The sequence below is a fragment of the Electrophorus electricus genome, chromosome 13, assembly GCF_041902795.1.
Source record: "Electrophorus electricus isolate QZ-2024a chromosome 13, ASM4190279v1, whole genome shotgun sequence".
Classification (NCBI taxonomy): Eukaryota; Metazoa; Chordata; class Actinopteri; order Gymnotiformes; family Gymnotidae; genus Electrophorus; species Electrophorus electricus.
The window spans coordinates 21,816,096-21,830,495 of NC_137509.1; the positions used below are offsets into that span (position 1 = coordinate 21,816,096).

Below are 14,400 nucleotides of genomic sequence, written 5' to 3' on the forward strand. Positions count from 1 at the left end.
GTGAAGTGTACAGATTAAATAGAAATCTTTTAGTACCAGGGAATAGCAGGTGCTGTAAGATTTTATTGCATCCCTTTAATTTATGTTCAAGCTTCATGTTCAAATTTGAAGTGCAGTGAATAATTAAATCAAACTATCTGCTAGCACCTGGGAATAGCAGACGCTTTAAGTTTTTATTGCATCACTTTAATTTACTCTCCAACTGACATGCTTGAATGTGAAGTGCAGTGATTAATAAAAAAACTGTCTGTTAGTGCCTCCGTATACCACATGTTGTAAGCTTTTATTGCATCATTTAATTTACTTTCAAGATAACTTTCTAGAATGTCAAGTGCAGGGATTAATAAAAAAAATTGTCAGATTGGTCTTTGATCATATTTGCTATGATTAGGCAATTTGAGTAAGTGTTTAAGGCTTACGGCCACACCAGCTTGAGAACGTCCAATCTCATCTGACCTTGGAAGCTGAACAACTTTGGGCCTGGATAGTACTGAGGTGGGACCCTACCTAGGAATACCAGGTGCTGTAAGCTTTTCTTGCATCACTCTAATTTACTTTCAAGCTGACATGCTCAAATGTGAAGTGCAGTGATTAATAAAAAAAACTCTCTGTTAGCACATGGGAATAGCAGATGCTGTAAGTTTTTTTTGCATCACTTTCATTTACTCTCCAACTCACATGCCTGAATGTGAAGTGCAGTGATTCATCAAAAAACTATCTGTTAGCAGCTTGGACTACGAGATGCTGTAAGCTTCTCTTGCATCACTTTAATTTACTTTTAAGATGACATGCTAGGATGTGAAGTGCAGTGATTAATTAAAAAAAACTGTCTGTTAGCATCTGGGAATAGCAGATGCTGTAAGCTTTTGTTGCATCACTTTAATTTAATCTGCAACTGACATGCTTGTATGTGAAGTGTACAGATTAAATAGAAATCTTTTAGTACCAGGGAATAGCAGGTGCTGTAAGATTTTATTGCATCCCTTTAATTTATGTTCAAGCTATCATGTTCAAATTTGAAGTGCAGTGAATAATTAAATCAAACTATCTGCTAGCACCTGGGAATAGCAGATGCTGTAAGTTTTTATTGCATCACTTTAATTTACTCTCCAACTGCCCTGCTTGAATGTGAAGTGCAGTGATTAATAAAAAAACTGTCTGTTAGTGCCTCCGTATACCAGATGTTGTAAGATTTTATTGCATCATTTAATTTACTTTCAAGATAACATTCTAGAATGTCAAGTGCAGGGATTAATAAAAAAAATTGTTAGATTGGTCTTTGATCATATTTGCTATGATTAGGCAATTTGAGGAAGTCTTTAAGGCTTACGGCCACACCAGCTTGAGAACGCCCAATCTCATCTGACCTTAGAAGCTAAGTAAGTTTGGGCCTGGATAGTACTGAGGTGGGACCCTACCTAGGAATACCAGGTGCTGTAAGCTTTTCTTGCATCACTTTAATTTATTTTCAAGCTGACATGCTCAAATGTGAAGTGCAGTGATTAATAAAAAAAACTATCTGTTAGCACATGGGAATAGCAGATGCTGTAAGTTTTTTTTGCATCACTTTCATTTACTCTCCAACTCACATGCCTGAATGTGAAGTGCAGTGATTCATCAAAAAACTATCTGTTAGCAGCTTGGACTACGAGATGCTGTAAGCTTCTCTTGCATCACTTTAATTTACTTTTAAGATGACATGCTAGGATGTGAAGTGCAGTGATTAATTAAAAAAAACTATCTGTTAGCACCTGGGAATAGCAGATGCTGTAAGTTTTTGTTGCATCACTTTAATTTAATCTGCAACTGACATGCTTGTATGTGAAGTGTACAGATTAAATAGAAATCTTTTAGTAACAGGGAATAGCAGGTGCTGTAAGATTTTATTGCATCCCTTTAATTTATGTTCAAGCTATCATGTTCAAATTTGAAGTGCAGTGAATGATTAAATCAAACTATCTGCTAGCACCTAGGAATAGCAGATGCTGTAAGTTTTTATTGCATCACTTTAATTTACTCTCCAACTGACATGCTTGAATGTGAAGTGCAGTGATTAATAAAAAAACTGTCTGTTAGTGCCTCCGTATACCAGATGTTGTAAGCTTTTATTGCATCATTTAATTTACTTTCAAGATAACATTCTACAATGTCAAGTGCAGGGATTAATAAAAAAAATTGTCAGATTGGTCTTTGATCATATTTGCTATGATTAGGCAATTTGAGTAAGTGTTTAAGGCTTATGGCCACACCAGCTTGAGAACCCCCAATCTCATCTGACCTTGGAAGCTGAACAACTTTGGGCCTGGATAGTACTGAGGTGGGACCCTACCTAGGAATACCAGGTGCTGTAAGCTTTTCTTGCATCACTTTAATTTACTTTCAAGCTGACATGCTCAAATGTGAAGTGCAGTGATTAAGAAAAAAAACTATCTGTTAGCACATGGGAATAGCAGATGCTGTAAGTTTTTTTTGCATCACTTTCATTTACTCTCCAACTCACATGCCTGAATGTGAAGTGCAGTGATTCATCAAAAACTATCTGTTAGCAGCTTGGACTACGAGATGCTGTAAGCTTCTCTTGCATCACTTTAATTTACTTTTAAGATGACATGCTAGGATGTGAAGTGCAGTGATTAATTAAAAAAAAACTGTCTGTTAGCACCTGGGAATAGCAGATGCTGTAAGTTTTTGTTGCATCACTTTAATTTAATCTGCAACTGACATGCTTGTATGTGAAGTGTACAGATTACATAGAAATCTTTTAGTACCAGGGAATAGCAGGTGCTGTAAGATTTTATTACATCCCTTTAATTTATGTTCAAGCTATCATTTTCAAATTTGAAGTGCAGTGAATAATTAAATCAAACTATCTGCTAGCACCTGGGAATAGCAGATGCTGTAAGTTTTTATTGCATCACTTTAATTTACTCTCCAACTGACATGCTTGAATGTGAAGTGCAGTGATTAATAAAAAAACTGTCTGTTAGTGCCTCCGTATACCAGATGTTGTAAGATTTTATTGCATCATTTAATTTACTTTCAAGATAACATTCTAGAATGTCAAGTGCAGGGATTAATAAAAAAAATTGTCAGATTGGTCTTTGATCATATTTGCTATGATTAGGCAATTTGAGGAAGTCTTTAAGGCTTACGGCCACACCAGCTTGAGAACGCCCAATCTCATCTGACCTTGGAAGCTAAGTAAGTTTGGGCCTGGATAGTACTGAGGTGGGACCCTACCTAGGAATACCAGGTGCTGTAAGCTTTTCTTGCATCACTTTAATTTATTTTCAAGCTGACATGCTCAAATGTGAAGTGCAGTGATTAATAAAAAAAACTATCTGTTAGCACATGGGAATAGCAGATGCTGTAAGTTTTTTTTGCATCACTTTCATTTACTCTCCAACTCACATGCCTGAATGTGAAGTGCAGTGATTCATCAAAAAACTATCTGTTAGCAGCTTGGACTACGAGATGCTGTAAGCTTCTCTTGCATCACTTTAATTTACTTTTAAGATGACATGCTAGGATGTGAAGTGCAGTGATTAATTAAAAAAAAACTGTCTGTTAGCACCTGGGAATAGCAGATGCTGTAAGTTTTTGTTGCATCACTTTAATTTAATCTGCAACTGACATGCTTGTTTGTGAAGTGTACAGATTAAATAGAAATCTTTTAGTACCAGGGAATAGCAGGTGCTGTAAGATTTTATTGCATCCCTTTAATTTATGTTCAAGCTATCATGTTCAAATTTGAAGTGCAGTGAATAATTAAATCAAACTATCTGCTAGCACCTGGGAATAGCAGATGCTGTAAGTTTTTATTGCATCACTTTAATTTACTCTCCAACTGACATGCTTGAATGTGAAGTGCAGTGATTAATAAAAAAACTGTCTGTTAGTGCCTCCGTGTACCAGATGTTGTAAGATTTTATTGCATCATTTAATTTACTTTCAAGATAACATTCTAGAATGTCAAGTGCAGGGATTAATAAAAAAAATTGTCAGATTGGTCTTTGATCATATTTGCTATGATTAGGCAATTTGAGGAAGCTTTTAAGGCTTACGGCCACACCAGCTTGAGAACGCCCAATCTCATCTGACCTTGGAAGCTAAGTAAGTTTGGGCCTGGATAGTACTGAGGTGGGACCCTACCTAGGAATACCAGGTGCTGTAAGCTTTTCATGCATCACTTTAATTTATTTTCAAGCTGACATGCTCAAATGTGAAGTGCAGTGATTAATAAAAAAAACTATCTGTTAGCACATGGGAATAGCAGATGCTGTAAGTTTTTTTTGCATCACTTTCAATTACTCTCTAACTCACATGCCTGAATGTGAAGTGCAGTGATTCATCAAAAAACTATCTGTTAGCAGCGTGGACTACGAGATGCTGTAAGCTTCTCTTGCATCACTTTAATTTACTTTTAAGATGACATGCTAGGATGTGAAGTGCAGTGATTAATTAAAAAAAACTATCTGTTAGCACCTGGGAATAGCAGATGCTGTAAGTTTTTGTTGCATCACTTTAATTTAATCTGCAACTGACATGCTTGTATGTGAAGTGTACAGATTAAATAGAAATCTTTTAGTAACAGGGAATAGCAGGTGCTGTAAGATTTTATTGCATCCCTTTAATTTATGTTCAAGCTATCATGTTCAAATTTGAAGTGCAGTGAATGATTAAATCAAACTATCTGCTAGCACCTAGGAATAGCAGATGCTGTAAGTTTTTATTGCATCACTTTAATTTACTCTCCAACTGACATGCTTGAATGTGAAGTGCAGTGATTAATAAAAAAACTGTCTGTTAGTGCCTCCGTATACCAGATGTTGTAAGCTTTTATTGCATCATTTAATTTACTTTCAAGATAACATTCTACAATGTCAAGTGCAGGGATTAATAAAAAAAATTGTCAGATTGGTCTTTGATCATATTTGCTATGATTAGGCAATTTGAGGAAGTCTTTAAGGCTTACGGCCACACCAGCTTGAGAACGCCCAATCTCATCTGACCTTGGAAGCTAAATAAGTTTGGGCCTGGATAGTACTGAGGTGGGACCCTACCTAGGAATACCAGGTGCTGTAAGCTTTTCTTGCATCACTTTAATTTACTTTCAAGCTGACATGCTCAAATGTGAAGTGCAGTGATTAAGAAAAAAAAACTATCTGTTAGCACATGGGAATAGCACATGCTGTAAGTTTTTTTTGCATCACTTTCATTTACTCTCCAACTCACATGCCTGAATGTGAAGTGCAGTGATTCATCAAAAAACTATCTGTTAGCAGCGTGGACTACGAGATGCTGTAAGCTTCTCTTGCATCACTTTAATTTACTTTTAAGATGACATGCTAGGATGTGAAGTGCAGTGATTAATTAAAAAAAACTGTCTGTTAGCATCTGGGAATAGCAGATGCATTAAGTTTTTGTTGCATCACTTTAATTTAATCTGCAACTGACATGCTTGTATGTGAAGTGTACAGATTAAATAGAAATCTTTTAGTACCAGGGAATAGCAGGTGCTGTAAGATTTTATTGCATCCCTTTAATTTATGTTCAAGCTTCATGTTCAAATTTGAACTGCAGTGAATAATTAAATCAAACTATCTGCTAGCACCTGGGAATAGCAGATGCTGTAAGTTTTTATTGCATCACTTTAATTTACTCTCCAACTGACATGCTTGAATGTGAAGTGCAGAGATTAAAAAAAAACTGTCTGTTAGTGCCTCCGTATACCAGATGTTGTAAGCTTTTATTGCATCATTTAATTTACTTTCAAGATAACTTTCTAGAATGTCAAGTGCAGGGATTAATAAAAAAAATTGTCAGATTGGTCTTTGATCATATTTGCTATGATTAGGCAATTTGAGTAAGTGTTTAAGGCTTACGGCCACACCAGCTTGAGAACGTCCAATCTCATCTGACCTTGGAAGCTGAACAACTTTGGGCCTGGATAGTACTGAGGTGGGACCCTACCTAGGAATACCAGGTGCTGTAAGCTTTTCTTGCATCACTCTAATTTACTTTCAAGCTGACATGCTCAAATGTGAAGTGCAGTGATTAATAAAAAAAACTATCTGTTAGCACATGGGAATAGCAGATGCTGTAAGTTTTTTTTGCATCACTTTCATTTACTCTCCAACTCACATGCCTGAATGTGAAGTGCAGTGATTCATCAAAAACTATCTGTTAGCAGCTTGGACTACGAGATGCTGTAAGCTTCTCTTGCATCACTTTAATTTACTTTTAAGATGACATGCTAGGATGTGAAGTGCAGTGATTAATTAAAAAAAACTATCTGTTAGCACCTGGGAATAGCAGATGCTGTAAGTTTTTGTTGCATCACTTTAATTTAATCTGCAACTGACATGCTTGTATGTGAAGTGTACAGATTAAATAGAAATCTTTTAGTACCAGGGAATAGCAGGTGCTGTAAGATTTTATTGCATCCCTTTAATTTATGTTCAAGCTATCATGTTCAAATTTGAAGTGGAGTGAATAATTAAATCAAACTATCTGCTAGCACCTGGGAATAGCAGATGCTGTAAGTTTTTATTGCATCACTTTAATTTACTCTCCAACTGACATGCTTGAATGTGAAATGCAGTGATTAAAAAAAAACTGTCTGTTAGTGCCTCCGAATACCAGATGTTGTAAGCTTTTATTGCATCATTTAATTTACTTTCAAGATAACATTCTAGAATGTCAAGTGCAGGGATTAATAAAAAAAATTGTCAGATTGGTCTTTGATCATATTTGCTATGATTAGGCAATTAGAGTAAGTGTTTAAGGCTTACGGCCACACCAGCTTGAGAACGTCCAATCTCATCTGACCTTGGAAACTGAACAACGTTGGGCCTGGATAGTACTGAGGTGGGACCCTACCTAGGAATACCAGGTGCTGTAACCTTTTCTTGCATCACTTTAATTTACTTTCAAGCTGACATGCTCAAATGTGAAGTGCAGTGATTAATAAAAAAAACTCTATGTTAGCACATGGGAATAGCAGATGCTGTAAGTTTTTTTTGCATCACTTTCATTTACTCTCCAACTCACGTGCCTGAATGTGAAGTGCAGTGATTCATCAAAAAACTATCTGTTAGCAGCTTGGACTAGGAGATGCTGTAAGCTTCTCTTGCATCACTTTAATTTACTTTTAAGATGACATGCTAGGATGTGAAGTGCAGTGATTAATAAAAAAAAACTATCTGCTAGCACCTGGGAATAGCAGATGCAGTAAGTTTTTATTGCATCACTTTAATTTACTCTCCAACTGACATGCTTGAATGTGAAGTGCAGTGATTAAAAAAAACTGTCTGTTAGTGCCTCCGTATACCAGATGTTGTAAGATTTTATTGCATCATTTAATTTACTTTCAAGATAACATTCTAGAATGTCAAGTGCAGGGATTAATAAAAAAAATTGTTAGATTGGTCTTTGATCATATTTGCTATGATTAGGCAATTTGAGGAAGTCTTTAAGGCTTACGGCCACACCATCTTGAGAACGCCCAATCTCATCTGACCTTGGAAGCTAAGTAAGTTTGGGCCTGGATAGTACTGAGGTGGGACCCTACCTAGGAATACCAGGTGCTGTAAGCTTTTCTTGCATCACTCTAATTTACTTTCAAGCTGACATGCTCAAATGTGAAGTGCAGTGATTAATAAAAAAAACTATCTGTTAGCACATGGGAATAGCAGATGCTGTAAGTTTTTTTTGCATCACTTTCATTTACTCTCCAACTCACATGCCTGAATGTGAAGTGCAGTGATTCATCAAAAACTATCTGTTAGCAGCTTGGACTACGAGATGCTGTAAGCTTCTCTTGCATCACTTTAATTTACTTTTAAGATGACATGCTAGGATGTGAAGTGCAGTGATTAATTAAAAAAAACTATCTGTTAGCACCTGGGAATAGCAGATGCTGTAAGTTTTTGTTGCATCACTTTAATTTAATCTGCAACTGACATGCTTGTATGTGAAGTGTACAGATTAAATAGAAATCTTTTAGTACCAGGGAATAGCAGGTGCTGTAAGATTTTATTGCATCCCTTTAATTTATGTTCAAGCTATCATGTTCAAATTTGAAGTGCAGTGAATAATTAAATCAAACTATCTGCTAGCACCTGGGAATAGCAGATGCTGTAAGTTTTTATTGCATCACTTTAATTTACTCTCCAACTGACATGCTTGAATGTGAAATGCAGTGATTAAAAAAAAACTGTCTGTTAGTGCCTCCGAATACCAGATGTTGTAAGCTTTTATTGCATCATTTAATTTACTTTCAAGATAACATTCTAGAATGTCAAGTGCAGGGATTAATAAAAAAAATTGTCAGATTGGTCTTTGATCATATTTGCTATGATTAGGCAATTAGAGTAAGTGTTTAAGGCTTACGGCCACACCAGCTTGAGAACGTCCAATCTCATCTGACCTTGGAAACTGAACAACGTTGGGCCTGGATAGTACTGAGGTGGGACCCTACCTAGGAATACCAGGTGCTGTAACCTTTTCTTGCATCACTTTAATTTACTTTCAAGCTGACATGCTCAAATGTGAAGTGCAGTGATTAATAAAAAAAACTCTCTGTTAGCACATGGGAATAGCAGATGCTGTAAGTTTTTTTTGCATCACTTTCATGTACTCTACAACTCACGTGCCTGAATGTGAAGTGCAGTGATTCATCAAAAAACTATCTGTTAGCAGCTTGGACTAGGAGATGCTGTAAGCTTCTCTTGCATCACTTTAATTTACTTTTAAGATGACATGCTAGGATGTGAAGTGCAGTGATTAATAAAAAAAAACTATCTGCTAGCACCTGGGAATAGCAGATGCAGTAAGTTTTTATTGCATCACTTTAATTTACTCTCCAACTGACATGCTTGAATGTGAAGTGCAGTGATTAAAAAAAACTGTCTGTTAGTGCCTCCGTATACCAGATGTTGTAAGATTTTATTGCATCATTTAATTTACTTTCAAGATAACATTCTAGAATGTCAAGTGCAGGGATTAATAAAAAAAATTGTTAGATTGGTCTTTGATCATATTTGCTATGATTAGGCAATTTGAGGAAGTCTTTAAGGCTTACGGCCACACCATCTTGAGAACGCCCAATCTCATCTGACCTTGGAAGCTAAGTAAGTTTGGGCCTTGATAGTACTGAGGTGGGACCCTAACTAGGAATACCAGGTGCTGTAAGCTTTTCTTGCATCACTTTAATTTATTTTCAAGCTGACATGCTCAAATGTGAAGTGCAGTGATTAATAAAAAAAACTATCTGTTAGCACATGGGAATAGCAGATGCTGTAAGTTTTTTTTGCATCACTTTCATTTACTCTCCAACTCACATGCCTGAATGTGAAGTGCAGTGATTCATCAAAAAACTATCTGTTAGCAGCTTGGACTACGAGATGCTGTAAGCTTCTCTTGCATCACTTTAATTTACTTTTAAGATGACATGCTAGGATGTGAAGTGCAGTGATTAATTAAAAAAAACTATCTGTTAGCACCTGGGAATAGCAGATGCTGTAAGTTTTTGTTGCATCACTTTAATTTAATCTGCAACTGACATGCTTGTATGTGAAGTGTACAGATTAAATAGAAATCTTTTAGTAACAGGGAATAGCAGGTGCTGTAAGATTTTATTGCATCCCTTTAATTTATGTTCAAGCTATCATGTTCAAATTTGAAGTGCAGTGAATGATTAAATCAAACTATCTGCTAGCACCTAGGAATAGCAGATGCTGTAAGTTTTTATTGCATCACTTTAATTTACTCTCCAACTGACATGCTTGAATGTGAAATGCAGTGATTAAAAAAAAACTGTCTGTTAGTGCCTCCGAATACCAGATGTTGTAAGCTTTTATTGCATCATTTAATTTACTTTCAAGATAACATTCTAGAATGTCAAGTGCAGGGATTAATAAAAAAAATTGTCAGATTGGTCTTTGATCATATTTGCTATGATTAGGCAATTAGAGTAAGTGTTTAAGGCTTACGGCCACACCAGCTTGAGAACGTCCAATCTCATCTGACCTTGGAAACTGAACAACTTTGGGCCTGGATAGTACTGAGTTGGGACCCTACCTAGGAATACCAGGTGCTGTAACCTTTTCGTGCATCACTTTATTTTACTTTCAAGCTGACATGCTCAAATGTGAAGTGCAGTGATTAATAAAAAAAACTCTCTCTTAGCACATGGGAATAGCAGATGCTGTAAGTTTTTTTTGCATCACTTTCATTTACTCTCCAACTCACATGCCTGAATGTGAAGTGCAGTGATTCATCAAAAAACTATCTGTTAGCAGCTTGGACTATGAGATGCTGTAAGCTTCTCTTGCATCACTTTAATTTACTTTTAAGATGACATGCTAGGATGTGAAGTGCAGTGATTAATTAAAAAAAACTGTCTGTTAGCACCTGGGAATAGCAGATGCTGTAAGTTTTTGTTGCATCACTTTAATTTAATCTGCAACTGACATGCTTGTTTGTGAAGTGTACAGATTAAATAGAAATCTTTTAGTACCAGGGAATAGCAGGTGCTGTAAGATTTTATTGCATCCCTTTAATTTATGTTCAAGCTATCATGTTCAAATTTGAAGTGCAGTGAATAATTAAATCAAACTATCTGCTAGCACCTGGGAATAGCAGATGCTGTAAGTTTTTATTGCATCACTTTAATTTACTCTCCAACTGACATGCTTGAATGTGAAGTGCAGTGATTAATAAAAAAAACTGTCTGTTAGTGCCTCCGTATACCAGATGTTGTAAGATTTTATTGCATCATTTAATTTACTTTCAAGATAACATTCTAGAATGTCAAGTGCAGGGATTAATAAAAAAAATTGTCAGATTGGTCTTTGATCATATTTGCTATGATTAGGCAATTTGAGGAAGCTTTTAAGGCTTACGGCCACACCAGCTTGAGAACGCCCAATCTCATCTGACCTTGGAAGCTAAGTAAGTTTGGGCCTGGATAGTACTGAGGTGGGACCCTACCTAGGAATACCAGGTGCTGTAAGCTTTTCTTGCATCACTTTAATTTATTTTCAAGCTGACATGCTCAAATGTGAAGTGCAGTGATTAATAAAAAAAACTATCTGTTAGCACATGGGAATAGCAGATGCTGTAAGTTTTTTTTGCATCACTTTCATTTACTCTCCAACTCACATGCCTGAATGTGAAGTGCAGTGATTCATCAAAAAACTATCTGTTAGCAGCTTGGACTACGAGATGCTGTAAGCTTCTCTTGCATCACTTTAATTTACTTTTAAGATGACATGCTAGGATGTGAAGTGCAGTGATTAATTAAAAAAAACTATCTGTTAGCACCTGGGAATAGCAGATGCTGTAAGTTTTTGTTGCATCACTTTAATTTAATCTGCAACTGACATGCTTGTATGTGAAGTGTACAGATTAAATAGAAATCTTTTAGTAACAGGGAATAGCAGGTGCTGTAAGATTTTATTGCATCCCTTTAATTTATGTTCAAGCTATCATGTTCAAATTTGAAGTGCAGTGAATGATTAAATCAAACAATCTGCTAGCACCTAGGAATAGCAGATGCTGTAAGTTTTTATTGCATCACTTTAATTTACTCTCCAACTGACATGCTTGAATGTGAAGTGCAGTGATTAATAAAAAAACTGTCTGTTAGTGCCTCCGTATACCAGATGTTGTAAGCTTTTATTGCATCATTTAATTTACTTTCAAGATAACATTCTACAATGTCAAGTGCAGGGATTAATAACAAAAATTGTCAGATTGGTCTTTGATCATATTTGCTATGATTAGGCAATTTGAGTAAGTGTTTAAGGCTTACGGCCACACCAGCTTGAGAACGACCAGTCTCGTCTGACCTTGGAAGCGAAACAAGTTTGGGCCTGGATAGTACTGAGGTGGGACCCTATCTAGGAATACCAGGTGCTGTAAGCTTTTCTTGCATCACTTTAATTTACTTTCAAGATGACATGCTAGGATGTGAAGTGCAGTGATTAATTAAAAAAAAACTATCTGTTAGCACCTGGGAATAGCAAATGCTTTAAGTTTTTGTTGCATCACTTTAATTTAATCTGCAACTGACATGCTTGTATGTGAAGTGTACAGATTAAATAGAAATCTTTTAGTACCAGGGAATAGCAGGAGCTGTAAGATTTTATTGCATCCCTTTAATTTATGTTCAAGCTATCATGTTCAAATTTGAAGTGCAGTGAATAATTAAATCAAACTATCTGCTAGCACCTGGGAATAGCAGATGCTGTAAGTTTTTATTGCATCACTTTAATTTACTCTCCAACTGACATGCTTGAATGTGAAGTGCAGTGATTAATAAAAAAACTGTCTGGTAGTGCCTCCGTATACCAGATGTTGTAAGCTTTTATTGCATCATTTAATTTACTTTCAAGATAACTTTCTAGAATGTCAAGTGCAGGGATTAATAAAAAAAATTGTCAGATTGGTCTTTGATCATATTTGCTATGATTAGGCAATTTGAGTAAGTGTTTAAGGCTTACGGCCACACCAGCTTGAGAACGTCCAATCTCATCTGACCTTGGAAGCTGAACAACTTTGGGCCTGGATAGTACTGAGGTGGGACCCTACCTAGGAATACCAGGTGCTGTAAGCTTTTCTTGCATCACTCTAATTTACTTTCAAGCTGACATGCTCAAATGTGAAGTGCAGTGATTAATAAAAAAAACTATCTGTTAGCACATGGGAATAGCAGATGCTGTAAGTTTTTTTTGCATCACTTTCATTTACTCTCCAACTCACATGCCTGAATGTGAAGTGCAGTGATTCATCAAAAACTATCTGTTAGCAGCTTGGACTACGAGATGCTGTAAGCTTCTCTTGCATCACTTTAATTTACTTTTAAGATGACATGCTAGGATGTGAAGTGCAGTGATTAATTAAAAAAAACTATCTGTTAGCACCTGGGAATAGCAGATGCTGTAAGTTTTTGTTGCATCACTTTAATTTAATCTGCAACTGACATGCTTGTATGTGAAGTGTACAGATTAAATAGAAATCTTTTAGTACCAGGGAATAGCAGGTGCTGTAAGATTTTATTGCATCCCTTTAATTTATGTTCAAGCTATCATGTTCAAATTTGAAGTGGAGTGAATAATTAAATCAAACTATCTGCTAGCACCTGGGAATAGCAGATGCTGTAAGTTTTTATTGCATCACTTTAATTTACTCTCCAACTGACATGCTTGAATGTGAAATGCAGTGATTAAAAAAAAACTGTCTGTTAGTGCCTCCGAATACCAGATGTTGTAAGCTTTTATTGCATCATTTAATTTACTTTCAAGATAACATTCTAGAATGTCAAGTGCAGGGATTAATAAAAAAAATTGTCAGATTGGTCTTTGATCATATTTGCTATGATTAGGCAATTAGAGTAAGTGTTTAAGGCTTACGGCCACACCAGCTTGAGAACGTCCAATCTCATCTGACCTTGGAAACTGAACAACGTTGGGCCTGGATAGTACTGAGGTGGGACCCTACCTAGGAATACCAGGTGCTGTAACCTTTTCTTGCATCACTTTAATTTACTTTCAAGCTGACATGCTCAAATGTGAAGTGCAGTGATTAATAAAAAAAACTCTATGTTAGCACATGGGAATAGCAGATGCTGTAAGTTTTTTTTGCATCACTTTCATTTACTCTCCAACTCACGTGCCTGAATGTGAAGTGCAGTGATTCATCAAAAAACTATCTGTTAGCAGCTTGGACTAGGAGATGCTGTAAGCTTCTCTTGCATCACTTTAATTTACTTTTAAGATGACATGCTAGGATGTGAAGTGCAGTGATTAATAAAAAAAAACTATCTGCTAGCACCTGGGAATAGCAGATGCAGTAAGTTTTTATTGCATCACTTTAATTTACTCTCCAACTGACATGCTTGAATGTGAAGTGCAGTGATTAAAAAAAACTGTCTGTTAGTGCCTCCGTATACCAGATGTTGTAAGATTTTATTGCATCATTTAATTTACTTTCAAGATAACATTCTAGAATGTCAAGTGCAGGGATTAATAAAAAAAATTGTTAGATTGGTCTTTGATCATATTTGCTATGATTAGGCAATTTGAGGAAGTCTTTAAGGCTTACGGCCACACCATCTTGAGAACGCCCAATCTCATCTGACCTTGGAAGCTAAGTAAGTTTGGGCCTGGATAGTACTGAGGTGGGACCCTACCTAGGAATACCAGGTGCTGTAAGCTTTTCTTGCATCACTCTAATTTACTTTCAAGCTGACATGCTCAAATGTGAAGTGCAGTGATTAATAAAAAAAACTATCTGTTAGCACATGGGAATAGCAGATGCTGTAAGTTTTTTTTGCATCACTTTCATTTACTCTCCAACTCACATGCCTGAATGTGAAGTGCAGTGATTCATCAA

The 14,400-nt window shown here is 36.1% G+C and overlaps 13 pseudogenes; all 13 read left to right on the top strand.

Moving 5' to 3' along the window:
• The first annotated feature begins 413 nt into the window (after window positions 1-413).
• On the top strand, window positions 414-532 carry LOC145644392 (5S ribosomal RNA; annotated as a pseudogene).
• A 792-nt stretch (window positions 533-1,324) lies between these two features.
• LOC145649777 (5S ribosomal RNA) lies at window positions 1,325-1,443 on the top strand (annotated as a pseudogene).
• A 792-nt stretch (window positions 1,444-2,235) lies between these two features.
• On the top strand, window positions 2,236-2,354 carry LOC145644230 (5S ribosomal RNA; annotated as a pseudogene).
• Window positions 2,355-3,146: 792 nt separating this feature from the next.
• On the top strand, window positions 3,147-3,265 carry LOC145647716 (5S ribosomal RNA; annotated as a pseudogene).
• Window positions 3,266-4,058: 793 nt separating this feature from the next.
• Window positions 4,059-4,177, top strand: LOC145647717 (5S ribosomal RNA; annotated as a pseudogene).
• Window positions 4,178-4,969: 792 nt separating this feature from the next.
• On the top strand, window positions 4,970-5,088 carry LOC145648515 (5S ribosomal RNA; annotated as a pseudogene).
• A 791-nt stretch (window positions 5,089-5,879) lies between these two features.
• On the top strand, window positions 5,880-5,998 carry LOC145644394 (5S ribosomal RNA; annotated as a pseudogene).
• A 1,481-nt stretch (window positions 5,999-7,479) lies between these two features.
• On the top strand, window positions 7,480-7,598 carry LOC145648495 (5S ribosomal RNA; annotated as a pseudogene).
• A 1,481-nt stretch (window positions 7,599-9,079) lies between these two features.
• On the top strand, window positions 9,080-9,198 carry LOC145643825 (5S ribosomal RNA; annotated as a pseudogene).
• Window positions 9,199-10,901: 1,703 nt separating this feature from the next.
• LOC145647718 (5S ribosomal RNA) lies at window positions 10,902-11,020 on the top strand (annotated as a pseudogene).
• Window positions 11,021-11,812: 792 nt separating this feature from the next.
• On the top strand, window positions 11,813-11,931 carry LOC145644032 (5S ribosomal RNA; annotated as a pseudogene).
• Window positions 11,932-12,503: 572 nt separating this feature from the next.
• LOC145644395 (5S ribosomal RNA) lies at window positions 12,504-12,622 on the top strand (annotated as a pseudogene).
• A 1,481-nt stretch (window positions 12,623-14,103) lies between these two features.
• LOC145648496 (5S ribosomal RNA) lies at window positions 14,104-14,222 on the top strand (annotated as a pseudogene).
• The last annotated feature ends 178 nt before the right edge of the window (window positions 14,223-14,400 follow it).